General features: G+C 49.6%; 1 pseudogene across 3 annotated transcripts in view; it reads right to left on the reverse strand.

Annotated features, from left to right (window-relative positions):
* The window catches only part of PPP5D1P (protein PPP5D1), a 128499-nt pseudogene that overhangs the window by 47349 nt on the left and 53645 nt on the right, over positions 1–27505 (reverse strand). Inside the window, exons 1-3 of one of the 3 annotated variants that reach the window (XR_010132012.1) lie at positions 4802–4909; positions 2942–3089; positions 1697–1818 (exon numbers count right to left, since the gene is read on the reverse strand). The product of XR_010132012.1 is annotated as a protein PPP5D1, transcript variant X2 (transcript). Of the gene's footprint in view, positions 1–1696; positions 1819–2941; positions 3090–4801; positions 4910–23065; positions 23170–27169; positions 27315–27505 lie in introns of those variants that run through there. The other 2 variants (XR_010132011.1, XR_010132013.1) reach the window with 2 other exon arrangements.

The raw sequence follows: 27505 nt of genomic DNA on the forward strand, positions 1-27505 counted from the left end.
ACCTTAGGTTTTGCTTATGTGGCCTGATTTTGTCTTCTTGGGGAATTCTCAGTCTGGGTCCACCCCCCTACTTTTGTGTGTGTGTGTGTGAAACAGGGTCTCGCTCGGTTGCCCAGGCTGGAGTGAATGGCACGATCGCAGCTCACTGTAGCCTTAACCTCCTATGCTCAGGTGATCCTGTTGCCTCAGCCTCGCAAGTAGCTGGGACCACAGGCATGCACCACTTTGTGCAGCTAATTTTTTTTTTTTTTTACTTTTGTAGAGATGGAGTCTTGCCATGTTGCCCAGGCTGGTCTCAAACTCCTGGGCTCAAGGATCCTCCCAATTTGGACTCCCAAAGTGTTGAGATTACAGGTGTGAGCCACTGTGCCTGGCTCCACCCATTTTATTTTAACAACTTTCCCCTTTTGACATAGCAAGCTGAGGGGGTAATGAAATCGTATAGCATTACTTTCTGGGAGTGCTATTGGCTGGGACAGATGGGTGTATAGTCATTTTTGATAGCTGCATAGTCATCTTAGACATACATGGTAGAGTCCTTAGGTTCTCCAAGTTGTCTAATGCAGATGGGTGTCGTTGGTTGCATCAGTGGCTGTTGAGAGGCATTGGAAACCCTTAAGAGGATGCAACTCCCAGGGAGGTTAATATCATGACTAGGAGGAGAATAATATAGCCAAGGGTTGGAAAATTCACCAGAGGAGAGATTCCCAGGAGCCAAGATGTAACCAACTAAATAAATAAATGCAAAAAGTATCACCTATCTGATAAGATTTACATCTGTTCTTTAAAATCCTCTGAAGTGTGGGCAAAAATTCTTGAGATATTAACACAGAAATGACAGCTTCATTCATTATACCTCCTTTTTGGGCAGTTAGAGTAGCTCAGACTCATACATTTTGTGAAATTATTGAAGCAAGGCTAGAAACCTCGGTTTGTAAGCCTTGGAGGAAATTAACAGTGTCATTGAAGTTTTTTTCTAAAGTTTTAGAGCATTTATAATAGCCCCTTCCTTCCTTCCTTCCTTCTTTTTCTTTTTCTTTTTCTGTTTTTGTTTTTTGATATGGAGTCTTGCTGTCTTGCCCAGGCTGGAGTGCAGGAGTGCAGTGGCATGATCTTGGACCACTGCAACCTCCCCTTCCTGGGTTCAAGCAATTCTCCTGCCTCAGCCTCCCAAGTACCTAGGACTACAGGTGTGCACCACCACACCCAGCTAATTTTAGTATTTTTAGTAGAGAAGAAGTTTCACCATGTTGGCCAGGCTGGCATTGAACTCCTTACCTCAAGTGATCCACCTGCCTCGGCCTCCCAAAGTGCTGGGATTACAGGTGTCAGCCACTGTGCCTGGCCCATAATAGCCTTTTCTAAATCAGAGACACCAATACAAGGAATTGGAGCTCTGTCCACGAAAGGAAATCAGTGTCATGTGTAGTGAGAGGGTTGGTGCTTCTTGGATTTCTCTAACAGGGTGCTATCTTCTGAACAAGTGAGCCAAGGTTGGTGGCTTTATTTGTAGAGATAGTTCATTGTATCTGAATATTGGGAGGGATTACTGCCAATCCATAATGACCACGACTCCTGTTTGGTGTTGGCTATCGTGGCTGCCCTTCTCCTGTCGTTTTGCTCAGTGCCCGCGGCTGGCAGTGCTGTGAAGCCATCCCAGGGTTCCCGGGTGCCCGGTACCTGACAGGTGCATTACCTGGTAGGCGCATTTCTGGTGCAGTTTCTTCTGGTCCTTGTACCACTGCATGAGCCCCTTCATGAAGGTGATTGTCACTTTGTCGTCCTCAAGCTTGGGTCCGCTGTACTCACCCTCGATGGCTGGGGTGTGAACAGGGGAGACACGAGAGTCAGCGACCACGGCCACTATAAGGGGGAAGGGGGTCTCGCTCCCAGGGATGAGGTGGACCTGGCTCTGGACACACAGATTGAGAGAGGGACGGAGCGAGTGAAGAGTCCCCTCTCTGGTCAGGTCTGGCCCAGAGGCCTCTTCCTGACCTCCTTCTCTTCCTTCACCCGCCCCCCTTTACCCTATTCAGTTTTATGGCACTTAGCACTATTCATTTCGTGACTTGTTCATCATCTTATCTGCCTCCTAGAATATCAGCTCCATGCGGACAGGAAGGGTTTTGTTCATAGCTGTACCCTTAGTGCCTAGGACAGTGCCGGGCACATAGGAGATGCTCAATAATCATCTGTGGGATGAATGGCTGGACCTTCTCAGCACCTAGAGGTGAACCAGACACAGCCTGTGGGGGCGGGGCTACTGCCAGGAGGGAGGGAGGGAGGAGAGGATGATAGAGTGGCCAAGAAGCCAGCATGGAGAAGCGCCCGAGCAGGGGTGATGCTGGTGGGTAGGGAAGGTGTATTAGTCCATTTTCACACTGCTGATAAAGACATACCCGAGACTGGGTAATTCATAAAGAATAAGAGGTTTAATGGACTCACAGTTCCATGTGGCTGGGGAGGTCTCACAATCATGGCGGAAGATGAAAGGCACGTCTCACGTGCCGGCAGGCAAGAGAGAATGAGAACCAAGTGAAAGGGGAAACCCCTTATAAAACCATCAGATCTCGTGAGACTTACTCACTACCGCGAGAACAGTATGGAGGAAACTGCCTCCACGATTCAATTATCTCCCACCAGGTCTCTCCCACAACATGTAGGGATTATGGGAGTTACAATTCAAGATGAGATTTGGGTGGGGACACAACCAAGCCATATCGGGGGGGTGTTGCAGCTCCTGACCTCGCCCGTTGGGAATCATGAGACGGAGCTTTGGGCTGCGGATGGAGCGCCCTGGAACGCAGGCAGAGGAGCGACAGACAGCAGCCTGGGGGCAGAACAAGGGGCTACCCTTGAGCCCACCCCCACCCCCAGGGAATGGAGAAGGCCCGTGTGGAATGTTCTGGGCTGGAGCGTGGAGCACCCAGGCCTGACTCACTCATGTTCTCGATGTCCAGCGAATCCACCACGGAGCGCTTGTGCTCGTCGCCCGCGATGGCCCGCTCAAAGGCCTTCTGCTTCACGATCTTGTTGCACTCCTGGTATTTCATTTTGGCATCCTTGTCGTGGGGCTTCACCTTGACCACCTGGGTGGGAGGGAAGGGGCGTGCACACTGAGGCCGAGGTGGGGGCACAGCGGCTGTCCCCAGGCTGCCCAGCCCTGGATTCCATGAACGCGGAAGTCAGGCCGCCCGGGCACCGGTGCTGATGGTGCAACCCTGGACATGTTTAACCTCCAAGTCTTGGTTTCTGCACCCCAAAACTGTCCATAGCTAAGCTGCTCACACCGGCGCACTTCATCAACCTTAGCTATAACTACATTAAAATCAAACACCTTGCCCGTGTGAGGACCATGGACTCAGCTCCTGGTCCCCCGTGGGAACCAGTGCAGGCAGCGACAACTCCAGGCTTCCCAGCCTTGGACTCCAGGACTTACGCCAGCTGCCCCTCAAATTCTCAGGCCTTTGGCTTCGGACTGAGAATTACACCGTTGGCTTCCCCAGTTCTGAGGCCTTCGGACTTGTTCTGAGCCACGCTCCCTGCATCCCAGGGTCTCCAGCCTGCACACAGCCTCAGGACTTCTCCACCTCCATAACTGAATGAGCCAATTGCCCAATAAACCCCTTCTCCTATCTCTCTCCACACATATCCTGTTGATTCTGTCTCTTTGGAGAACTCTGATTAATATGCTTCCTCTATGAAACAAACAGGGCCGTTCCTAGCCATCACCCAGCCCCTAGGGAGATGAAACCCCATGGCATACCTGGCCACTGCAGGGCTCAATTAAGATGAGCTGTAATTATTATTATTATTATTACTTTGAGATGGAGTCTCACTCTGTCACTCAGGCTGGAGTGTAGTGGCGCAATCTTAGCTCACTGCAACCTCCATATTCTGGGTTCAAGCAATCCTCCTGCCTCAGCCTCCTGAGTGGCTGGGATTACAGGCGCCTGCCACCACCCCCAGCTCATTTTTGTATTTTTAGTAGAGATGGGGGTTTCACCCTGTTGGCCAGGCTGATCTGGAACTCCTGACCTCCTGCCCACCTCAGCCTCCCAAAGTGCTGGGATTATAGGCGTGTGCCACCGCACCTGGCCAAGATGAGTTGTCATTATTCTTTTTATTGTTATTCCCACAGCCCTGGAGCCTGGGGCTCTGTGCCTTCTACTGCCTGCCAGACAGCGAGGGGCCTGGGCCAGCAGGGCCGTTCTCCTCCGTGCCAGCTCAGTGCCAGGCCCCTCTGGTTGCCTGCCCAGCCCCAGGACTCCTGAGAGCCTGGATCCGGGGTCCTGGGGGGTAAGGGATCCCTCCCAAAGGCTGCTGTTGCCCGGAACTCTGACGCAGCCTCAGCAGCAACCCCCACGCAGGCTGCTCCCATCCCAGGGAAGTCCACCTTCCACCCCATCACCCAGCTGAGACAGCCTCATCCTGGACTCCTCCTGACCCCTCAGCCCCCACAGCCCAGCAATCACTTCACTTCTTCTGCCAAGTCGGCCTCCTGAACATCTCTCAGATCCAGCCATTCCCTTCTCACCCTCCAGCCCCACCCAGCCCTGACCTGGCCTCTCCTGCCCAGGTTCCTGGCTCAGCCTCCACCTGGCCTCACAGCCTCTTGTCCTGCCCTTCCAGAGGGGTGTTCTTAAGGCACAAACCTGACCCTGTCCTTTCCCTACTTGGAACCTCCCAGTGCTCCCCAGAGCCTCCCGCAGAAAGCCCTGGCTCTCCCCACAGCCGTGCGTGATCTGCTCCCTGCAGCTTCATCATAAACCCCACGCACACACACTGCAGCCCCACTCACCGCCTCCATGCCAGGCTCCGCTAACCTCTGGAACTTTGCCACCAGGTTCTTTCTGCCTGAAGGCCAAAACCATCAACCCCCTAGGGAGACCCCCAGGCATGCGTCCAGAGACCCAGCATCCCCCATCCCTCGTCCACTATCTCACCCCACTGTGAGAGCTGAAAGGTTGTTTCTGCCCATTCAGGGACAGAGCCCACTCCAGGAGGCCCACTAGATTCTTAGGCCCACCAGGGCCCATGAGTGGCAGGACCCACACTGGGGGACTGGGAGCTGTAACCCTCTAGGCTAACGGGGAACTACGGGAGCTCTGCCTGGGGACACAGGGCCTCAGGCCTGGGCCAGGTCAAGAGATGAGTGGCTGGCAGCTCCCAGCAGATCACCGGGCTGGGGACGAACCCTGAGGGTGAGAGAGACTCCTCTCCCAAACTAGGAGTGGGCTAGGGTCCTGGACTTTGCCCCAACATCCCCCTCCCACACCCTGCACGCCTTCAGCCCACCCCATTCCACGCCTTCAGCCCACCCCTTCCGCAGCCTCCCGGTCGGGTCCAGCCTCAGCCTCACCCGTCTCATTCATCCACATGACATCGCAAACTTGACCCTCCCCCTCCCTTATTCCAAAATTTTCTGTAGTTCCCCAGTGCCCCGGGAACAAGTCGGGTTCCTATGAAGCCCCGTACCCGCAGTCCCACCTTCTCCCCAGTGTTAAGCTCTACTCAGGTGGGGTTCCTCTGCCTCCCCCTACCGGGCTGTAAACCCCCCGGGAAGGTAGGACCTGGGCTGTTTCAGTCCCCATCTAGGCAGGATCAGACCCTGGTGAATGCATGTGGAGGGAAGAAAGGGAAAGAAAGGGAGGAAGGGACAGAATAAGAAGGGGAGGGAGGGTGGTGCCCTTTAAAATCAAAACCTCTGGTTTCATCTTTCTTCCCTGAACTGGCTCCCCACGCCCACCAGAGGGCGCTCTGACCCAGCAAATTCCTCATACAGCAACAGCCCGTTCTACACACAAAAGGGAATTATGAAAATAAGGATTGACACCAATAATCGATACTTAAAGCCCTACTGTGACCAGTACCTATGCTAAATTATCCACGTGCCTAAATCAACACAGCAATTCTGAGAATATCTTATAAATGAGGAAAGTGAGGCTCAGAGAGGTCATTTAACTTTCCCAGTGTCACACAGCACATAAGCTGCAGAGAAGCTTCCAGCTCTGGCCTTGGTAACCCCACAACCTTCCGTTCCTTGGTCATACCCTGACGTGACCAAACCACAATGCCCTCTGTGCCTGGCCCTGCCACCTCCTCCCCAACCCCCATCCCGAGGCTCAGCCACACCCTTCCACCCCCAGCTCCTTAGACATCCTGTTCCCCATTTAGTCACTGGAATCTTAGCCCATTGGCTGCCTCGAAAGCACTTCTTCCCTTTCCCTACCCCCACCTCCCACAAATGGTCACCTCCTTCCTTCAGCTCAATGTCACCTCCTCTGAGTAAGCCTGTCCTGATCCAGGGTTAGCTCCAGCTCTTCCGACTCACCTCCCCTAAGAATCCAGGCTTTCCCTGCGCTCCAGGAGGCAGGGCTTCAGTCATCATCGTGTCCCCAGAGCCCTGCACAGGCACTACAGAAAGACTGAATGAATGAATGGATGAATGAAGTCTACGGGGTTAAATAAATGAACACTCAATGAGTGACACCCTCTCCCTCTCCCCCAGCCAGAAATTGAGACATTCTCCAACAAACACCCACAGCCAAGAAGAGAAGATCCCGGACCGGCTAGCCAAGAGTGCACGCTTCAGGCTCCCAGGACCCCCAAAATTCATCCTGCTGAGGATGTCGGGGGATGCTGCCAGGACTCTGTTGGAAGCCGAGGCCCTAGGGCTCCTGGAGAGGGTCCCATACTCCCTTCAGTCCCTCCCCAGGCCAGGTACAGTGAGTCTCACTAATGCCATCATGCCTTTAGGGCAGAGTCTCCTGCTTTCCAGCCCAGAGTCCACTTCCCTCTCCTGAATGATTCACCTCCATTTCTCTCCAGAGAACCCCCCTCCCCACTCTCCTTCCAGGTGACTCCTACAGGGCTCACCCAATCCCCTGCCCACACAAGCCTGGCCAGTCAGTACACGTCCTCCCTCCCTGGTCACTGTGATTGGGGCAGGGGCAAGCACATGATCCAGTTCATCCAATAGGAGTCAGCCCTGGGTCCTGGGCTAAATTAATGAATGAAGGAGCCCTAGAACCAGCCATGCCTGAAGCCAGTGCAACGCTGGACTTTTTTTTTTTTTTTTTTGAGACAGAGTCTCGCTCCATTGCCCAGGCTGGAGTGCTGTGGCGCGATCTCAGCTCACTGCAAGCTCCGCCTCCCGGGTTCACGCCATTCTCCTGACGCAGCCTCCCGAGTAGCTGGGACTACAGGCGCCTGCCACCACGCCCGGCTAATTTTTTGTATTTTTTTTTTTTTTAGTAGAGACGGGGTTTCACCGTGTTGGCCAGGATGGTCTCAATCTCCTGACCTCGTGATCCGCCCACCTCGGCCTCCCAAAGTCCTGGGATTACAGGCGTGAGCCACCGTGCCCAGCCAACCCTGGTCTTTATAGTAACATGAGCCAATGAATTCCTTTTTCACTAACCTGCTTAAACATGGCTAACTTGGGTTTCTGTACTTGGGACCTAAACAGTCCTGTGTATCCCACTCCTCAAAGCATTCTCTGAGCCCCCAAGGGAAGCAGGGTGGGGGGTGGCTTCTCAGTGCCCTGCCAGTCAGTACATCTGGCTCCAAATGCTGGACCAGGAGTTAGGGGGAGAGGGAAAGGGTCTTCTGGAGTTTTTAGACCTGGCACCATCATTTGCCATATTCCTGAGTCTTTTCACCTTGTTCCTGGGGCTCTGGGTCTCTTGTCAACAGGGAACAAGATGACAGCTGCCTGGTAGAGATGGTGTCACCATCCCTGGAGCAGATCTGTCTGGCAGGCATATTCTCAATCCCTGCATTTGCAGGACAGACCCAAGCTTGCACAGAAGTCAGACCAGCAGCTTAGTCATGGGGTGGGCTGAAGATACGAAACAGCTGATTTTTCTCTGCATTATGTTGTCCAGGTGGAAGAAGGGATGAATGAATGAACCCTGGGGTTCATCCTAGGGCCTGGGGCTTGGCTCACCGTGACAGTGTTCCCAGACACGGGGTGCAGCCCAGGAAAGTACTGAGGCCACCCTGGGGATGCTGGTGGCACAGTTAGCAAGACATGAAAGGGACCTCCTGGGTGTCATGACATGATAATTTGCAGGTGTCCCAGGGGTTCTTCCTGAAGCCCAAAGATCCCCCCCTCCCTCCACCAGCAAGTCCTCACCTGAGCACCCCGCCTACTTCCCACTGCACAGCAGGCCCCAGCAGGGTCATGGTAGCAGTGGCTGCCCAGAGGTCGTGGTTTTTCATTTTTTGCTCTGTGGCCCAGGCTGGAGTGCAGTGGCGTGATCTTGGCTCACTGCAACCTCCGCCTCCCGGGTTCAAGTGATTCTCCTGCCTCAATCTCCTGAGTAGCTGGGATCATAGGTGCACACCACCATGTCTAGCTAATTTTTGTATTTTCTTTTCTTTTTTTAAAAAATTTTTGTATTTTCAGTAGAGACAGGGTTTCACCATGTTGGCCAGGCTGGTCTCAAACTCCTGACCTCAAGTGATCCGCCTGCCTTGGCCTCCCAAAGTGCTGGGATTATAGGCATGAGTCACCGAGCTCAGCCAGTTGTGATTTTTTACTTTATTTTATTTATTTATTTATTTATTTATTTATTTATTTATTTATTTATTTATTTATTTTTGAGACAGAATTTTGCTTTTGTCATCCAAGCTGGAGTGCAATGGCGCGATCTTGGCTGGTTGCAACCTCTGCCTCCCAGGTTCAAGTGATGCTCCTGCCTCAGCCTCCTGCGTAGCTGGGATTACAGGCTCCCACCACCACACCCAGCTAATTTTGTATTTTTAGTAGAGATGGGGTTTCATCATGTTGGTCAGGCTGGTCTCGAACTCCTGAGCTTGGATCTGCCTGCCTTGGCCTCCCAAAGTGCTGGGATTACAGGCATGAGCCACCATGCCCGGCTGGTGGTGGTTTTTTTACCTGGATAGAATCTGTGCCCCTGCATCAGGCCCAGCCCACCGCCCAACCTTCACTCAGTCTCTGTTTCACCTGGCCCACACTGGGTCCTAAACATCAAACTCACCCTAGATCTGGAGCCTGATGCCCAGAGGGAGGCCCAGTCCCACTGACTAAGCCTAGCTCTCTGTGTGAGGCCTGTCTCCCAGAGTCACGAAAGACCCCAGTAAACAAACAAGATGCATAGTCTCGTTTTCAGTGGGCTTCTTAGACAAAAAATGCTCTGTCCCTGCAACAGCCTGAAAACGGTTGTCATGGAAACAGCGGTAGCCAATGGAGGAGGGAGAGACAGGCCCCTCCCAGAGCCCAGGCCTCCTGCGGTGGCTGATGGGGCACAGAAGAACCATCAAGATTAAGGGGCAACGGGGAGAGGGGTGTCCCCATGTGGCTGGAGCGGGAGGAGTTTCCTCATCTGGTAGCTCTGAGAGGGAGCCGCTGCTCTCAAAGGGACCCATGAGCATCCCTGGAGAACAGATCCATAGTCTCCTGCGGATCCTCAGACAGCTCTGGGGAGGGGTCCTGGGGAAAGGTCACTGCATCCAGCTGGCCAGCAGGCATCCAGGACCCCCGAGCCCTCATCCCCACTCCAGCCTTGCCACATTCACTGAAACTGGGACTCTAAGCCCTGCGCGTGGCTTGCCAGGGTGTCATTGACACCGTGCACTGCAGTCCATCCCTATCTCGGGCTCCCTCCTGCCCCAAGATCAGTGCCCAGTGGGCGGCACCATGGCCATGAGCCTTTTGCAGGACGAGTGCCAGGGGCCTGGACATGGATGCGCACAGGGCCCCGCTGGTTACCGGGATCCTGGAGGGCCTGGAGCAGGTGGATGTCGAAGCCCTCGTGCAGTCGACCCTCCTGCCCCTGGGCACATTCGGGCTGCAACACATGAAGGGCTTGATGAATAAGAAGGCCCAGGCCACCCTGGTGGAGTTTGTGGAGGACGTCAATCACGCTGCCATCCCCACAGAGATACTGGGCAAGGATGGGATCTGGAGGGTTCTGTGGAAGGACCGTGCGCAGGACATGAGGTTCCTGAGGCAGATGAGATGCCTGCTGGTGGATGATGGACCCATGCAGGCCGCGGTGGCTGAGACCCCCGGGGAGGTGCCCACCCCTCCCGCTTCGAAGACCCAGGCCCAGGGGTTGGGACAGTCATGGGGAAGGCCGGTGCCCTTCCTGGAGCTGCAAGCGATAGTAGCAAGAAGAGTAGGGGTCACAGAAATCGAGCCAGAAGCTAAAAGAGGGCCCGAGGGACATGTCCATTTCCCTTGGCAAAGAAGGAATCCAAGGAAGTTCCCCAGGAGAACTTGGACATCAAGATGGAGGAGGCAGATGAGGGGGCTTGAGCGGAGATGACAATGACAGCAGGCTGTACACAGTGCTCCAGGCAACAGCCAGGGAGCAAGTTCGCAAGAAGTGGATGCTCTGAAGCCACAAAGACGAGGCAGGTGGTCCTATGGAGTTCTTGCCCCTGATGACCAGGACAGACAAAGCCAAACAGGAGATGATGGAAGAAAGCCCTCTGATTTGATGCACTTGACCATCAAAGAAGGCAGGAGCAGTGACTCCCACATGTGGCTCTTCTGGCCACCAGAGACATACCTGAGTGAGATGCTGAAGGGCTGTAAGGCTTCAGAAAGTGGGCGGGTGCAACCACCAGGTCACAGAGCGGGGCTGGAGGACCCTGAGTTCCTGACTACTGCGGCCTGTACCAGCCCTTCAGACACCAAAAGCTGCCAGGAGGTGTTGAAAATCGCTTCTGAGGCGGGGTGCAGTGGCCCACACCTGTAATCCCAGCACTTTGGGAGGCCGAGGAGGCAGATCACCTGAGGTCAGGAGTTTGAGACCAGCCTGGCCAACATGGTGAAACTCTGTTTCTACTAAAAATACAAAAATTAGCTGGGCGTGGTCGTGGGCACCTGTAATCACAGCTACTCAGGAGGCCGAGGCAGGAGAATCACTGCAGCCTGGGAGGCAGAGTTTGCAGTGAACCGAGATCGCGCCACTGTACTCCAGCCTGGGCAACAGAGCAAGACTCCATCAAAAAAAAAAAAAAAAGGAAGGAAAGAAGGAAAGAAAGAAAAAAGAAGGAAGGAAAGAAATAAAAGAAAGAAAGAAAGAGAAAGAAAGAAAGAAAGAAAGAAAGAAAGAAAGAAAGAAAGAAAGAAAGAAAGAAAGAAAAAAATTGCTTCTGTGATCGACTCTTTGGGCTGGAGGAATGAGAAAGAAAAAAAAGATGCCCTCTCACAGGTCTTGTCTGTCCTGTCCAAGGACACCGTGGTCCTGCGGAAAGCCCGAGACGACAGGAACCTTCTGGAGTGCATTTTCACCTTGGCGCAGCCAGATCCCCCTCCCTGGAGGAAGAAGGCTGAGCCTGGCCTCCTCAGGGTCTGGGGCGAGGATTAAAAGAGACAAAAAGGACAAAAAGAGCGAAGTGGCTCCTGGAGCTGGTGGTGCGCACGTGGCAGCTCAGGCATTGCTGCAGCCGGGAGCAGCACCTGGGGAAGAGGGAAAGAGGAAAAGGGTGGGGAGGTGGGAAATTCAAATACACCAAAGGCAACCAAGGGACTACGCAGCTTTCCAGGCTGCCAGTGAGGACGTAAAGTCGGGAAAGGCGGCTGCAGGGGCAGCAGTAGCAGAGTTCGAGGACACAGAGAGCAAGGCATGGGAGCCCGAGGGCAAGGCGTCCAGGAAGCCCCTGGCCAAGAGGGCACACACGGCCCCCCAGGGTCTGGTCTTCAACTACAGACACAAGTGATTCTCCCGCCTCAGCCTCCCAAAGTGCTGAGATGATAGACGCAAGCCACCGTGACCAGCCTGGTGTCCACTTCTTACTTGTCCCATTCCTTGGTCTGAACACTTAAGTTCCACCCATGGTTTCGTGTTTGGCTCCTCTGGGCCTGCTCAGCATATGTGAACTTCAACCTGGGGGTCCATGGCAACTGAAAAAACAACTCACCATTTTATTCCACAAAGTTGAACCGGATTAGGCTGGTTCAGAGGTTACATGAACAACAAGTTACCTGCTGTGACTGTAGTCCCAACTCACTCCCTACCTTGGAGGGCTGTCACTGTGTTTATCTCAGTAACAAAGACCCCTGAAGTCCCAGTGCCTTGCAATGATTAAGGTTTCTTTTCTTTTCTTTTTTTTCTTTTCTTTTTTCTTTTTGAGATGGAGTCTCACTCTGTCACCCAGGCTGGAATGCAGTGGCGCCATCTTGGATCACTGCAACCTCTGCCTCCCGGATTCAAGCGATCCTCCTGCCTCAGCCTCCCAAGTAGCTGGGATTACAGGCCCACACCACCATGCCCAGCTAATTTTTTTTTTTTTTTTTTTTTTTAAGTAGAGACGAGGTTTCACCACGTTGGCCAAGCTGGTCTCAAACTCCCGACCTCAAGTGATCTGCCCGCCTCAGCCTCCCAAAGTGTTGGGATTACAGGTGTGAGCCACCACGCCAAGCCTAAAGGTTTATTTTCACATACATGTTGGTAGTAGTGGCTGTGGGTCAGGCAGAAGGGAGAACCCCTGTTTGGATCTGTTCTGCAGGGGCTCACAGCATGGCCACTCATACAACACAGACCAATGCAAGTCGCAAGTTGCCTCTTTGGGGTAAGAATGCATCCCCTCCCACAGGGGTACCCCAAGCCACATGGCGACAGTCAGGGACCTATATCCTCCTACAGGGAGGCAGCGAATGGAACAACAAAATAATCTAACACATCGCCCGCTCCCCATCAGAGGCAACACCTCTTCCCATGTGGCTGATGAGATCTTGTCTCCTCCACTAGACTGTGACCACCGTGGGGACAGATTTTGTTCACTGTTGTGTCCCCAGTGCTTGGCATATTGTAAGAACTCAATGAATATGTGTTGAATCCATGAATAAATAAACAAGTAAGTCTTGCTTTTCTGTCTCATATCTGACTCTCCCCAACCCCTCTCCCCAACTCAGGCTTCCTAGACTCAAATCCTGAATCCACTGCTTACCACCTGTGTGATCTTGGATAGATATTTAACTTCTCTGGGTCTCAATTTGTTTATTTGCAAAGTGGGAAGGATACTATTTTGCGCTTTATAGGGTTGTTATTGTAACTTACCACACACACACACACACACACACACACACACAGACCCTGTGCCTGGTATGTAGAGAGTCTTCTATACCAATTAGCTGTTGTGTTTGTTTGTTTGTTTGCAGAGGAGGGACAGGATATCACTCTGTCGCTCAGGCTGGAGTATGGTAGTGCAATCTCGGCTCACTGAAACCTCTGCCTCCCAGGCTAATGCGATCCTCCCACCTCAGCCTCCCAAGCAGCTGAGACCACAGGCTCATGCCACCACGCCTGGCTAACTTTTTGTATAGACATAGGTCTCACTATGTTACCCAGGCTGGTCCCCCAAACTCCTGGACTCAAGCAATCTGCCTGCCTCAGCCTCCCAAAGTGCTGGATTACAGGCATGAGCCACGCAGTTATTGCTGCTGTTGTCACTGTGGGGAAGTGGCCAAGGGCACAGGTTTGGAGCCAGACGGTCCTGGTCTGAGTCTCACTCTGCCACGTGTTATGTTTGGCCTCAACTCCCTGAGCCTTAACGTCCTCACCTGTAAAACTCAACCTCAGGACATTCTTGTGAAGTTCAGGCGTGATTTTTTACGCAAAGCATTTAGCACGCCCCTGGTGCAATGTAAACACAAGCCATAGCTATGAGGATGTAGGAACACTGTGGGAATCGTGCGTGTGTTGATGACTGCGTGTGGAGCGCCCCTGCTGGACAATCACAGAACAGCAGGACTGCCCTGACGGGAGACCTCTCTATCTCAGCATCCTCAACTGTAAAATTATAATAACAGTAATGCCAATATGAGATTGAGGATTCGTTGAGTTAATACATGTAAAGTTTCTCGAGTAGCATGATGGGTTAAAGATGAGTACAAATTCCTTATCCTTCTCCCCATCCAGAGGTGGAGTTTATAGAATGAGATGGAAGTAACATTGTTACTGATGTGGGATGTAGACTTCAAGAAGACTGGCAGCTTCTGCTTACTGACTTTTAGAACACTTGCTCTTGGGACACTGTCCCTGAAAACCCAGCCACCATGCTGCGGAAGCTCAAGCCACATGCAGAGGCTATGGGTAGTTGCTACAGTTGACAGCCCCAGTTGAAATCCCAGCCAATAGTCAACATCAACTGGCAGGCATGTGAGTGCACCATCTTGGGTGTTCCAGCTCATCTTGGGTGTTCCAGCCCCCATGTGACTGCGCCCAACCAACATTGCAGGAAGCAGGGAAACCGTCCTGTTGAGCCCTGTTAACCCACAGAATCGTAAGAGACAATAAAATAATTATTGGGTTGTTTTTTTGTTTGTTTGTTTGTTTTTTTAGATAAGGTCTCACTCTGTCACCAAGGCTGGAGTGCAGTGGTGCGATCATGGCTCACTGCAGCCTCGACTGCCTGGACTCAAGCAATCCTTCCACATCAATCTCCCAGGTAGCTAGGACTACAGGTGTGCACCACCACACCTGGATAATTTTTCTGTACTTTTTTGTAGAGACAGGGTTTCACCATGTTGCCCAAGCTGGTCTTGAACTCCTGGGCTCAAGCGATCCACCTGCCTCAGCCTCCCAAATTACTAAGATTACAGGCGTGAGCCACTGCACCTGGCCAGTAATTATTGTTTAAACCACAACATTCTGGGGTAGTTTGTTATGCAGCAATAAAGAGTTGAAACAAATAATATCTAGAACATAGTAACAATAAGCTGCTATTATTATGTCATTCAGTCTTCACAACAACTCTGTAAGGTTGACATCAATAGTACCTGTATTAGTCTGTTTTCACACTGGTGATAAAGATATACCCGAGACTAGGCAATTTACAAAAGAAAGAGTTTTGATGGACTCACAGTTCCACGTGGCTGGGGAGGCCTTACAATGATGGTGGAAGGTAAAAGTCACGTCTCACATGACGGCAGACAAGAGAGTGAGAGCCAGGGAAAAGGGTTTTCCCTTATAAAACCATTAGATCTCGTGAGACTTATTCACTACCATGAGAACAGCATGGGGGAAACCGCCCCCATGATTCAACTATCTCCCACTGGGTCCCTGTCACAACATGAGGGAATTATGGGAGCTACAATTCGAGCTGAGATTTGGGTGGGGACACCGCCAGATCATATCAGTACCCAGTTCTACAGCTGTGGAAACTAACACTGCACCCTTAACCACACTGTAGCATTTGATGGAAGTTGAAGGACCTAAAATGGATTTCTTGTGTCAAAAGATTTAGCTGAGGGAATCAAATATATATAGATCTGTGATTTGGGCAGGAAACAGAAACCCAGAAGCCTTTTGGGAAGCACTTCCCAGGAGTATAAGATACATGCATAGCCGGGTGTGGTGGCTCACACCTGTAATCCCAGCAATTTGGGAGGCTGAGGTGGGTGGATCATGAGGTCAGGAGATCGAGACCATCCTGGTGAACACCGTGAAACCCCGTCTCTACTAAAAAGAAAAAAAAAAAAAATTATCCGGGCGTGGTGGCGGGCACCTGTAGTCCCAGCTACTTGGGAGGCTGAAGCAGGAGAATGGCGTGAACCCGGGGGGCAGAGCTTGCAGTGAGCCGACATCGCCACTGTACTCCAGCCTGGGCGACAGTGAGACTCCGTCTCAAAAAAAAAAAAAAAAAAAGATACATGCACTTCCCATCTGCAGAAAAGTTAACAGAAAATTGTGTGTATGCATGGGGATAAGTTACTCATCTACTGGTGGAAATTTTCTTTATTTATTATTTTATTTACTTATTATTATTATTTGAGAAAGCTGGAGTGCAGTGGCATGATCTCGGCTCACTGCAACCTCTGCCTCCCAGATTCAAGCAATTCTCCTGTCTCAGCCTTCTGAGTAGCTGGGATTACAGGTGCACGCCACTACACCCGGCTAATTTTTGTATTTTTTAGTAGAGAGGGTTTTGTCATGTTGGTCAGCCTGGTCTCAAACTCCTGACCTCAGGTGATCCACCTGCCTTGGCCTCCCAAAGTGCTGGGATTACAGGCATGACCCACAGCGCCTGGCCAGAAAATTTTTTAAAACAAGTTTCAAATACTTAGATTCTGGCTTGGTTAAAACTATGTTTTAAGGCTGGGCACAGTCGGTCACCTCTATAATCCCAGCACTACTTTGGGTGGCCAAGGCGGGTGGATCACTTGAGGCCAGGAGTTTGAGAACAGCCTGGGAAACATGGTGAGACCCCATCTCTACAAATAAAAAAAAAAATTAACACACATGTACTCTTAGTTACTTGAGAGGCTGAGGTGGGAGGATCACCTGAGCCCAGGAGGTTGAGGCTGCAGTGAGCTGTGATCATGCCACTGCACTCCAGCCTGGGCAACAGAGTAAGACCCTGTCTCAAAAAACAAAACAAAGCAAAGCAACAAAAACTATAGTTGAAGCTGTTGGCAGCTAGTTCCAAAGATATTGGTGGGTGTATTAGTTTGCTAGGGCACATATACTGGGTGGTTTAAACAACAGAAATCTATTTACTCACAATTCTGGAAGCTAGAAATCTGAGATCACAGTGTTGGCAGGATTAGTTTCTTCTGCAGCCTCTCTCCTTGGCTTGCAGATGGCCGCCTTCTCCCTGTGTCTTCACGCGGTCTTCCCTCTGTACCATCTGTGTCTAAATTTCCTCTTCTCTCTTTTTTTTTTTTTTTTTTTTTTTTTGAGACAGAGTCTCACTCTGTCGCCCAGGCTGGAGGGCAGTGGTGCAATCTCGGCTCACTGCAGCCTCCACTTCCTGGGTTCAAGCGATTCTCCTGCCTCATCCTCCCAAGTAGCTGGGACTACAGGAGCCCACCACCACGCCTGGCTAATTTTTGTATTTTTAGTAGAGACGGGGTTTTGCCATGGTGGCCAGCCTGGTCTCGAACTCCTGGGCTCAGGTGATCCACCTGCCTCAGCCTCCCAAAGTGCTGGGATTACAGGTGTGAGCCACTGCGCCCGGCCTAAATTTCCTCTTCTTATAACACCTGCCATGTTGGGTTGGTGCCCACTATAAAGACCTCATTTTAACTTAATTGCCTCTTTAAACGCCCTTTCTCCAAGTATAGTTATATTCTGAAGTACTGGAGGTTAGGACTTCAACACAGGAATTTGGAGGGAACACAATTAAATTTGTCACAATGGGAAACTCAGGACTGGAGGGACTGTGGGCACAGGTGTTTCCCAGGCAGGCGAGGGAAGGTTCTAATTAGGTTACAAGATGGTAAGGTCCATACGAGCAGAAACCTATTTTCGAATTGTTCACTTCTATGTTCCTGAATTATACTGGCACTGAGGAGACGCTCAGTAAATGTAAATTGAATGAATGAAAAAATGAGGCCGGGCGCGGTGGCTCACGCCTGTAATCCCAGCACTTTGGGAGGCTGAGGCGGGCGGATCACCTGAGGTCAGGAGTTTGAGACTAGCCTGGCCAACATGGTGAAACCCTGTCTCTACTAAAAATATGAAATTTAGCCGGACGTGGTGGCAGGAGCCTGTAATCCCAGCTACTCGGGAGGCTGAGGCAGGAGAATCGCTTGAATCCGGGAGGCAGAGGTTGCAGGGAGCTGAGATCTCACCATTGCACTCCAGCCTGGGTGACAAGAGTGAGACTCAGTCTCCAAAAACAAAACAAAACAAAAAAAACAAAAAAAACAAAGATTGGATCTATATATATCATGTTTACTTCCTGGGTGAATTGTAAGCAAAAAGCTTGCCTATAAGACAGAATGTTAAGCCCAATGGTCTTGTGTTGATTCTTTCTGGAATGTAACTCTTCATCTTCAGACTGTTGTTCCTATAAAGTTTGTTTCAAGTGTTTATTATATTTAATTATTGCATTTTTTTTGAGACAGGGTCTCACTCCATTGCCCAGGCTGGAGTGCAGTGGTGCAAACATAGCTCACTGCAGCCTTGGCCTCCTGGGCTCAAGTGGTCCTCCCACCTCAGATTCCCAGTGTTGGGATTACAGGCATGAGCCACCACGCTTAGCAAAGTCAGTGCTTTTAAACATAAAAAAAAAAGAGCCCGTTCTCTCTTGCAGCTGTATAGGAAGGGGTTCTATTCTGCATCATGAAATTGCTCTAAATAATTAGTTTTTTCACTTTAGGAGGCCGAGGAGGGTGGATCACTTGAAGTCAGGAGTTTGAGACCAGCCTGGCCAACATGGTGAAACTCCATCCCTACTAAAAATACAAAAAAATTAGCCGGGCGTGGTGGCAGGCACCTATCATCCCTGCTACTCGGGAAGCTGAGGCAGGAGAATCGCTTGAACCTGGGAGGCGGAGTTTGCATTGAACCGAGATCACGCCACTGCACTCCAGCCTGGGTGACAGAGCAAGACTCTGTCTACAAAAAAAAAAAAAAAAAAAAAAAAAAAAAAAAAAAAATCAATTTTAATAGAGTGGCACATTGAGAACATACCCTAAACATTCATTCTGTTCTCCCGTGCAGCCAGGAGCTCCAGTTAATTTTCCTGTTACCAGCCTCATTTGTTAACTCTGTTCATTTGTGTCTTTCCTTGAAAGGATAATTTGAACAAAAGAGTCTAAGATTTTTTTAGAAATTGTTGCAATATCTGAAAAAAAAAAAAAAAAGAACCTCCCAAAGAAACCTGCATTCTGATTGGTTGTCTTCCTTGATTATTTGTTGCTATGGTGACCAGGAGGTTAAATAGCATCTCTGTATTTCCTAAAGAATAAATACTGGTTGGTTTTCTCTGGCAAATCAGAAAAGGATCATTTCTCTCCTTCCATGAACATGATGCAATAAAAGCCTAGGGCTCTTCTAGATTTATATTTTATCAGAGAAAGTGAGAGTCTCGTCTTACCCAAATTAACAGAAGCACTTAGTCCAGTGTCCAGTCGCTTGAGTGGCGGTGGCCACTCTCGGAAGGGCAATTACAAACTCTACTAATAGTAAGTGCAGCGCGCCATCTGGTGGCCAATTAGAGAATAGCATGACCGTATCTACTTAAACTAAAAGGCGACTCACCTCCCTTCTTGTCTGTTAAGGCTGCCCTAGCAAATTAATACAATAAGCTTGTTCCTGTTGGTCTTAGTCTGATTGAGAAAGAACCCTTGACTGCTTTGACTCATAGAATATGACAGATGTGACACTGTGCTGGGCATGGCGGCTCACGCCTGTAATTCCAACACCGAGAAGCAGAGGTGGGCGGATCGCTTGATCCCAAGACTGCAAGACCAACCTGGGCAACACAGAAAGACCCCAACTCTACTAAAAATAACTTTTTTGTTTTGTTGTGAGACGGAGTTTCGCTCTTGTCGCCCAGGCTGGAGTGCAATGGCGTGATCTCGGCTCACCACAGACTCCGCCTCCTGGATTCAAGCGATTCTCCTGCCTCAGCCTCCCGAGTAGCTGGAATTACAGGGGTCTGCCACCACACGTGGCTAATTTTGTATTTTTAGTAGAGACAGGGTGTCTCCATGTTGGTCAGGCTGGTCTTGAACTCCCGACTTCCGCCCACCTCCGCCTCCCAAACTGTTGGGATTACAGGCCTGAGCCACCACTCCCGGACAAAAATATAACTTTTAAAAATAGGCTGGCGTGGTGGCCCGCACCTGTAGTCCCAGCTACTCGGGAGGCTGAGGCAAGAGGATCCCTTGAGCCTAGGAGGTAGAGGCTGCAGTGAGCTATGATGGAGCCGCTGCACTCCAGCCTGGGTGACAGAGCGAGACCCTGTCTAAAAAAACAAACAAACAAGTGACACCGCCAGGCCTGGATCTACATTTTAAGGGAAACAGCAGATTCCGTCGTGATCTCTTTGGCTCCCAGGCTGCTGTGTAAGAATTGCAACTCCCCGGCCGGGCGCGGTGGCTCACGCCAGTAATCCCAGCACTTTGGGAGGCCGAGGCGGGGGGATCACGAGGTCAGGAGATCGTGACCATCCTGGCTAACACGGTGAAACCCCGTCTCTACTAAAAATACAAAAATTAGCCGGGCGTGGTGGCGGGCGCCTGTAGTCCCAGCTACTCGGGAGACTGAGGCAAGAGAATGGTGTGAACCCGGGAGGTGGAGCTTGCAGTGAGCCCAGATCGCGGCCACTGCACTCCAGCCTAGGCAACAGAGCGAAACTCCGTCTCAAAAAACAAAAAACAAAAAAAAAAAAAAAAAAAAAAAAAAAAGAAGAATTGCAGCTCCCCTAAGAGCACGGAGCTGTGAGAAGGCCCAGGAAAATTGAAGCTTCCAGACATGGGAGTGAAGAAGCCATCTTGGAGGTGGGTCCTCCAGCCCTCATCACATGATGCCACGTGGAACAGAAATGAACATCCAGTCAAACCCTTTTCACATTCCTGACCCACAAAATCCTGAACAAGCTTGGGAATTAAGCTATTACTGTGCCATTTTTTGTTGTTGTTGTTTTTGTTTTTTCTCTTTTTTTTGGTTTGTTTTTTGGGTTTTTTTTTTAGATAGAGTTCTGCTCTTGTTGCCCAGGCTGGAGTGCAATGGCACTATTTCGGCTCACTGCAACCTCCGCCTCCTGGGTTCAAGTGATTCTCCTGCCTCAGCCTCCTGAATAGCTGAGATTACAGGTGCCCACCACCACGCCCGGCTAATTTTTGTATTTTTAGTAGAGACAGTGTTTCGCCACGTTGGCCAGGCTGGTCTCAAACTCCTGACCTCAAGTGATCCGCCCACCTTGGCCTCCCAAAATGCTGGGATTACAGGCGTGAGCCACCGCCTGTGGCCATTGTGCCACTTTTATAGAGGAGGAGATTGAGGTTCAGAGGCCCAGGTGATGGTCCAAGATCACACACTGGGAAGTACTGGAACCAGGGTTATGAAATCCTGTCTGCTTGGCTGCAAAGCCTCTACTCTTCCACACTGCATTATTTAGGAAGACAGACAGGCTTTGGGCACGAGCGTAGGCCTCACTGAGGGGAGAGGGGCCTTCTGGCCTCAGTAATATCCCTGTTCCCTTCTCTGACTGTCACTTCCCCCTTAGAGACAGAGTTTCTGCAGAGTGGAGTCTCTTCTCACGCCTGGGAGAGTTTGTGCAGGAGACATGAGAGCTGAAGATCTGGCACCACCTTTGCCTTAAAGACAAAAGGTGACATTTGGGAAAAGGATGCCACTCTTCGAGTGGTACTTAAGGATCCATGGACTGAATCTGCCTTTTTTTCCCCAAGTGATTTGGCAAGGACCTTCAAATAAATCCAGTGGAGCTTCTTGGGGCAGCATGGCCCACTCTCAAGAGTTTAGCCTTTGAGTCATGTGTGGTGGCTCGTGCCTATAATCCCAGCACTTTGGGAGGCCGAGGCAGGCTCACTTGAGGTCAGGAGTTCGAGACCAACCTAGCCAACATGGTGAAACCTCATCTCTGCTAAAAATACAAAAATTAGCTGGGCATGGTGGCAGGCACCTGTAATCCCAGCTATTCAGGAGGCTGAGGGAGGAGAATCGCTTGAACCCAGGAGGCAGAGGTGGCAGTGAACTGAGATCGCACTACTGTACTCCAGCCTGGGCAACAGAGCAAGACTCTGTCTTGACAAAAAAAAAGAGAGAGAGAGAGAATTTAGCCTTTGGACTCGCACAGATCTAGGTTCAAACTCCAGCTTTGCTACTGCAGCCTCAGCGCACTTATCTGTAGAACGGGATTTCAAAATGATGTCTGCTTCTCAAAGTTGCTTTGAGAATTTGCTGATATTTTGTCTTTAAAATACTTCATTGTGTGCTGCCTTACACAAAGATCAGAATCTCTGAAAGGACAGGACAGGAACTTTTTACTCACTCACTGCTTCAATCACTGCTGTATGCCCAGTGCTTTCAAAAGCACCTGGGGCTGGGCGCGGTGGCTCATGCCTATAATCCCAGCAGTTTGGGAGGCAGAGGAGAGCAGATTACCTGAGATCAGGAGTTCAAGACCAGCCTGGCCAACATGGCGAAACCCCGTCTCTACTAAAAATCCAAAAAAAAAAAAAAAAAAAAAATTAGCCAGGCATGGTGGCGCATGCCTGTAATCCCAGCTACTCAGGAGGCTGAGGCATGAGAATTGCTTGAACCCGGGAAGTGGAGGTTGCAATGATCCGAAATCAAGCCACTGCACTCCAGCCTAGGCTCCATCTCATAAAAAAAAAAATAATTAAAAATAGTAAAAATAAATAAAAAGCACTCAGCGTGGGATTTTCAATAAATAGTTACTGAATGAGTAAATCAAAAGCAGTCAATGTTACATATGATGATCAGGGCATTTTCAGTTGCAAGCAACAGAAATCTAAGTCAAACTGGCTAAAGGAGAAACAAAAATTCACTGGCCATCTTATTGTAAGACAATAGTGTGGCTTAAACATTAAAAACAAATTGAATTCTCTTTCCCATAGTAGCTCCGGGGTGAATGATCTTGTGAGGCTGTGCGTGTGGCCATCATTCAGGAACCCAGATTCTTTCGGATTGTTGCTTAAAGTGTAGTCCCGAGACCAGCAGCAGCCTCTGGCAATTCATAGGAAATGCACATTCCCAGGTCCCCCCAAGACCTACTAAGTCGGAAGCACCGGGGCAGGACCCAGAAAACTGTGCCCTAACAAACTCTCTGGGGAATTCTGATGCCCACTTTGAGAGCCACTGACCTCATGCTCTGTCAGCATTTGCATAATTGAATGTGCCACCTCTGAGTGACTTGGTGAAAGGGAAAAAAGAGAAAGTCCAGAGCAAGAGATTTCCTTGTAAGCAGGTAAAGTGGAAATTGCACAAGTCATATCCACCTGCAAGCCACTGGGGAGGACCCAGTCATGTGGCTGCAGCCAACCTCAAGGGAGGCTGGGAAATGTAGTCCCCAGCCAGTCAGCCATGTGCCTGAGGAGAAGAGGAGATGGGCTTTTGCTGTCCAAAGGTTTTTGTTTGTTTGCGTTAAGAGACAGGACCTCACTCAGTTGCCCAGGCTGGAGTGCAGTAGCTGCAGCCTCAATCTCCCAGGCTCAAGGGAGCCTCCTGTCTCAGCCTCTCAAGTAGCTGGGACTACAGGTGCATGCCACCATACCCAGCTAATTTTTGCATTTTTTTAGAGACTAGGTCTCAACATATTGCCCAGGCTGGTCTCAAACTCCTGGGCTCCATTCACCTGGGCCTTCCAAAGTGCTTGGATGACAGGCATGAGCCACCACTCTAGGCCCCTGTCCAAAGCTTAAGACTGCTGCAGCCATACTCCTCAGGGTCCCAAAGTCTTCCTTGTTACCTGAAAGCAGAAATAAATAGTTCTGAGGTGCCAGCAGTTTTCATGGACACCTCCCCAGGTGATATGATTAGGCTTCATGTCCCCACCCAAATCTCATCTTGAATTGTAATTGCCATAATCCCCATGAGTCAAGGGAGAGACAGATGGAGATAATTGAATCATGGGGGCAGTTTCCCCCATGCTATTCTCATGATAGTGAGTGAGATCTAATGGTTTTGTAAGGGGCTCTTTCCCCTTTACTGGGCACTTCTCCTTCCTGCCGCTTTGTGAAGAAGGTGCCTTGCTTCCCCTTTACCTTCAGCCATGATTGTAAGTTTCCTGAGGCCTCCCTAGCCATGTGGAACTGTGAGTCAGTTACACCTCTTTCCTTTATAAATTACCCAGTCTCAGGCAGTTCTTCACAGCAGTGTGAAAATGGACTAATAGGCCAGGCGCGGTGGCTCATGCCTGTAATCCCAGCAGGAGAGGCTGAGGTGGGTGGATCATGAGGTCAGAAGTTCGAGATCAGCCTGGTCAATACGGTGAAACCCTGTCTCTACTAAAAATACAAAAATTAGCTGGGCCTGGTGGCACACACCTGTAATCCCAGTTACTTGGGAGGCTGAGGCAGGAGAATCACTTGAACCCAGGAGGCGGAGGTTGCAGTGAGCTGACATCATGCCATTGCACTCCAGCCTGGGCAACAGAGAGAGACTCCATCTCAAAAAAAAAGAAAAGCAAAGAAAAGAAAATGGTCTAATACACCAGGGCACTGCCAAAAGGGTCCTTAAAGGTTTTGTTCCCCAGCATCAGTTTAACCACTTGGAAACAAGAGGCCAGAAATTGCTGCAGGCAGGCAACAGAGTTCTTGTGCTATGGACTGAATTGTGTCCCCTTATCCCCAAAATTCATATGTTGAAGCCCCAACCCCCAATACGACTGTATCTGGAGATAGAGTCTTTAGGAGGTAATTAGGTTAAATAAAGTCACAAGGTAGGATCCTAATCTGATAGGACTATGACCTTATAAGAAGAGAAAGGGCCAGGTGCAGTGGTTCATGCCTGTAACCCCAGCACTTTGGCAGGCTGAGGCTGGAGGATCACTTGAGCCCAGGAGTTCGAGACCAGCCTGGGCAACAGAGTGAGACCTCACTTCTAAAAAAATAAAAAATAATTTTTAAAAAAAGAGAAGAGAAAGCTGTCTCCCTGACCATGTGAGGACATAGTGAGAAGGTGGCTGTCTGCAAACCAAGAAGAGAGCCCTCCTCAGAACCTGAACATGCTGGCACCCTGATCTCACACTTGCAGCCTCCAGAACTGTGAGAAAACAGAATTCTGTTGTTTAAGCCACCCGGTCTGTGGTATTGTCTTACGGCACTCTGAGCTGACTTAAGACAGTCCAGAGGGGAGACATTGTTAGGAGAAGAGGCCTCTAAGAAGGTGAAGAGCGTGCCTGAGACCCTTCCCAGTGTAGCTCCGGCAGTCCTCAGCCTCAGTCTTCCCTGGGTCCTTCTGGATGACAAAGAAGCCCCCATCACAAAGAAGCACCATTGATTGGGTCTGCAAAAGACCCAGTGGGACTCACAGGAGCTCACATCAGGGTCACTGGAGTCAAAGGCCTCCACACCACAGGCTCACCACATCTGGGATCTCACCACTAGCACTAAATATGGGAATAGGAAACCTCACCCTGTGTGGGTCCCAAGGAGCAGGCTTCTAGTCTGGGAAATCATGTCTCTTTTGATGGCACTCCCGGTTCCTCCTTCCCTGGCTCTAGTCTACACTTATTACTGTGCTCTACAAAGCCCTGTATGTCTAACTCCTGCATAGTAATCCAAGTGGCAGAAACACTTTCTTTTTATTAAAATTCATTCTCCCATTCCTCCCTTTAGTAATAAGATGATTGTGGCTGCCCAATTAGAAACAACATCTGGGCTGGTCATGGTGGCTCATGCCTGTAATCCCAGCACTTTGGGTGGCCAAGGTGGGAGGATTGCTTGAGCCCAAGAGTTCGAGACCAGCCTTGGCAGTGTAGCGAGACCCCATCCCTAAGAAAGAAAGAAATAGAGAGAGAGACAGAGAAAGAAAAAAAGAAACAAAACACCTGCCAGCCTTCCTGATAACTAAGTAAGCTCATGCACCTAAGTTCAAGCCCTTATGAGCTCAAGTGATGTGTACAGCTTCTGGTCAGTTCCTATAAATAAAGATGCCGGCCCTTGACTGTCCTCCTTTCTCCTTCCTGGCTGGGGAACAACTACAGCAGGAACATATCTAAAGATAGAAGCCATTTCTTAAAGATATCAAAGCCAATTCACAAGCCTGAACACCCTCATGAAGCAAAAGTGTCTGCCTGCCCCAGACCAGCCACCTACCTTTGGATAGAGGGAGAGAGAGAGAGAAAAAAGTTCATCTTAGTTAAGCCACAGTCTTTCCTTAGCTATTTTCACTGTCTTAAACTCTCTTTTATATTTTTCTTCTTTTATTTTCTCTGTGCCTCAGTCTAGATATTTTCTAGTGGCCTGACTTCCAGCTCATTCATCCTGCCTTCTGCTGTGTCTAATCTGTTGTTAAAGCACATTGACTGAATTCCATGTTATTATTATTTGTATAAATTTAAGGGGTGCAAGTGCAGTTTTGTTACATGGATATATTGCACAGTGGTGACATCTGGGTTTTTGGTGTAATCATTACCTGAATGGTGTACTTCGTATCCATTAAGTCATTTCTCATCCCTCGCCCCCTACCACCCTCCCACTCTTCCCAGTCTATTATTTCACACTCTATCTGTGTATACACATTATTTAGCTTCCACTTATAAGTGAGAACACGGGGTATTTGACTTTCTGTTTCTGAGTTGTTCCACTTAAGAAAATGGCCTCTAGTTCCATCCATGCTGCTGCAAAATACATGATTTCATTCATTTTTATGGCTGAGTGGTATTCCATTGTGTGTATGTGTGTGCACACATACACACCACACACACACACACATATATATAATTTTCTTTATCCAATCATCCATTGCTGGACACTTAGGTTGATTTCATATCTTTGCTATTGTGGATAGTGCTGCTGTAAACATACAGGTGCAGGTATCTTTTTTCTTTTTTTTGAGATGGAGTCTTGCTCTGTTGCCCAGGCTGGAGTGCAGTAGTGCAATCTCTGCTCACTGCAACCTCTGCCTCCTGTGTTCAAGTAATTCTTGTGTGTCAGCCTCCTGAGTAGCTGGGATTACAGGCACATGCAACCATGCCCAGCTAATCTTTTTGTATTTTTAGTAGAGACAGGATTTCTCCATGTTGGCAAGGCTGGTCTTGAACCCCTGACCTCAGGTGATCAAGTGTTGGGGCCTCCCAAGTTGTTGGGATTATAGGCATGAGGCCACCATGCCCAGCTATCTTTGCCTCTTTGATGTAATGATTTATTTTCCTTTGGGTATATACCCCATAGTGGAATTGCAGGGTCGAATGGTAGTTCTATTTTTAGTTTTTTGAGAAATCTCCATACTGTTTTCTGTTTTCTATAGAGATTGTACTAATTTACACTCCCACCAACAGTATATAAGTGTTCCACTTACTGAATTCTTAATTTCAGTTATGGTACTTTTCTACTCTAGAATTGCCCTTTCTCTGGTAAAATTACCCATCCTTTCATATAATCCCTGCATTTCTTTTTCTTTTGTCTTGAGCATATTAATTCTAGCTATGTAAGATCCTTGTCTGGTAACTCCAATATTAAGATTATCCATGGGTCTATTTATACTATCTGTTTTTTCTCTTGCTTTTCAGTCATTTGGTCTCGCCTCTAGCATGTCTAGCTATTGAATGTCAGGCATTGTACATGAAAAATTGTACATACTGCTCCAGAGAGGAAATTATCTTTATGCAGATAGAGTGGTGCTCGTCACTTTAATTCAGTCAAAAACTGGGCTGAATCTAGACTGGGTTGCCATTTTGGAAAGTCACCATGCATATCTAGTTTGCACTTGCTCATGGATTTTCAACTTGGAGCCTGGGTTATAACCTGGGGGTCCATGATCCTGGAAGCTCTTGAACTCTTCTTGTCTCTTCAGCATTGCAAGTCGGCTGAAACTCTATTCTGCTTTTCAGAGGCTTTCTTCCTGGCTTCTTAGACTCTACCCCATGTAGCTTCAGAGTTCTGCAATGTCCTAAAACAAGAACCAGAAAATCATTAGGCTCTTTTTAACTTCTCCTTTCCGCAGGTCTTAGTCCTTTAAGTCTAATTTTGTCCTTCCTGCTCTGTGGGTGTCTGAGAAGGATTCTTCTGCCCAACTCTTTTGCCCAGATCTTCAGTCTCCTTCCCCATACCCAGAAGCATCAAATGCCCTGGAGACAGAAA

Source organism: Gorilla gorilla, chromosome 20 (assembly GCF_029281585.2).
Source record: "Gorilla gorilla gorilla isolate KB3781 chromosome 20, NHGRI_mGorGor1-v2.1_pri, whole genome shotgun sequence".
NCBI lineage: Eukaryota > Metazoa > Chordata > Mammalia > Primates > Hominidae > Gorilla > Gorilla gorilla.